The sequence below is a fragment of the Austrofundulus limnaeus genome, unplaced genomic scaffold, assembly GCF_001266775.1.
Source record: "Austrofundulus limnaeus strain Quisiro unplaced genomic scaffold, Austrofundulus_limnaeus-1.0 Scaffold17, whole genome shotgun sequence".
NCBI classification, from domain to species: domain Eukaryota; kingdom Metazoa; phylum Chordata; class Actinopteri; order Cyprinodontiformes; family Rivulidae; genus Austrofundulus; species Austrofundulus limnaeus.
The window spans coordinates 2921782-2924126 of record NW_013952419.1 but is presented as its reverse complement, the minus strand read 5'-3'; positions in this window follow the sequence as shown (position 1 = coordinate 2924126).

Here is a 2345-nt window from a genome sequence, read left to right as displayed (position 1 = left end):
GCATCATACCCCCCCACCCCCCTCTGAAATGTATGGGACAGAAGCGGAAGGTGGTTCTTAAAGAGACAGAGGCCAATTTCAAAGCATTTAGAAGAGGAAATGATGAGGAGATAAGTTTATTTTCTATTTAAACATAAAAATAGCATTTTAATAACAATTGAAGGTGACATAGATACTTTATTATGGTATAGTATTTAAATGTATGCCTGAAAAACACATAATATTGCCCCTTTAAAATCAGGTCTGGTCAACACTGGCTGTAACTGGAAAAAKTTTTTTTCTGCAAAACAGAGTTAATATGTTTGTTAAACTTAAAATCAGAGTCTAAAATCATCTCCAGATCCACAACAGACTACTTAAGATACAATTAAAAAGAGCCAAGATTTACTGGAAGGATGCCAGCAGTAGAGCTATATGGCTGAACAAAATAACCTCAGTTTTCGTATCTTTAAAACTTAAATTGGAACCATCCTATTTTTAATGTCATCAAGACATTTTAATAAAGAGTGGATGGAGAACAAACTATTAATATGTTTTTAAGGGTAGGTAGATCTGACAATCATCTGCATGACAATGAAAGGATAGATCATGTTTCCTCAGAACAAACCCCAGAGGAAGCAGGTACAGTGATGACAGAAGTGACCCAAGAATTGAGCTCTGGAACCCCACAGAAAAGAGGCGCTAAAGTAAAAACAAAGTTTCCAACATTAACACAAAAACTTTTGTCTCTTAGTAAGAATGAAACCAATCCAGTGCTGCTCCTGTGAGCCCAACCCAGAGTTCTTACCATGATAGTGGTCAACAGTATCAAAAGCTGAATTTATGTCTAGAGTACCACAAACTGACCAGAGTCATTTCATAAAAAATGTATACGTATACATAAATTTATAAAACAGATATGAGAGAGAAAGTCAGAACACAATTCTTGTTTATAACTTATACAATATTCCATATGATAAAATGATTTCACATTTTGTTTGGTTTGAGGAAAAAATGATTTAATGTAGAAAATCTGTTCAATGAAAAATCTTTACATTATTCCAAAGTTTATTACACACAAAAAACACATTTATTTTCCTGCCTTCAGCACTACAAAAACCCTTAAAAAAAGCTCATCTTAATTTGACATTTTTCTTTATTTGCCACATCTTACAAGCTGCAGTTGATGTAGTCCAAACAAATCTTATTTGACTTGTCACAACATGCTCCAAAATAAATAAAGCAGAGCAAACAAAACATTACATAATAATGAATTACGTGATTACTCAGTCTTAAGTGCTGAATTTTGGGTCAGTTGCTGTAAATAAGAACGTTTTTCCCTGCTATACTAAAACTGGTGCCTGTGAAAGAAAAGTAAATTATATCACATCATACATCATTTCCTACATTAAACACATGTTTCACAAAGTTCTTTTGTCATTCAATAATTCCACCATCATATCAGTAGACATCATTTTCTTACTGAACTTATTGTTACAGAAATTTATTCAAGTTGTTACTACTGTTTGCCAAAGCCTTACCCTTTTTCTTTGACTTGTATTTATTGCGCAGTTTCTAGTAATGACATTACCCAGAACATATGACTCACTTTTACATAATATTCCTTAGAAATGTCAGTTTGCATCAATAGAAAACTATAAGCTCTAAAAAGGTTTGGGTTACACATAAGCAAAAGACACACACACACACACACACACACACACACACACACACACACACACACACACACACACACACATACATACCTATTTTTATTTTAGTTAACTAAAATTAGAATATGAATTGACTATATGCACTAAGTCTGGAATTTCTAAATTCATAACACACTTATAGACTTGTAAGGTGTTATTCATTGAAACATCTAATATATTTGTACTACATACCAGGTGGTCCAGCTGGAATATAGACTGGATTCTCTGATTCTGTGCCTTCCTTCTCTCCTTCAGTTTCCTCTGCACTGTCTTCTTTCTCCCTTTCTCTGACTCTGAAATTGTCTCTTCTTCACCACTTATGCTGACATCACTTTCCTCCTCTTTTTCACCTGTTGCACTTTCAGTGGGCTTCTTCACATGTGACCCTCCTGGTCTCTCTATCTTCCTTTCTCAACTCTCAATCTCTTCTTCCTTCTCATACCTTGCTTTTTTGCAAAAAAATAACTGTCAATATCTCTACTTTAAAATTTATTTTTCATTTTGGTCTGCAGTGTGCAAGCATTGAGATTTTTAAAAATTAGCCCATTATTATCATAGCTTATCAAATCATTATCATAGCAGCTAATTTACTTTCTTGATCTGACAAAACAAATGTAACGTGGTTTAATTGTGCCTCATTGCCATGGCATTGAT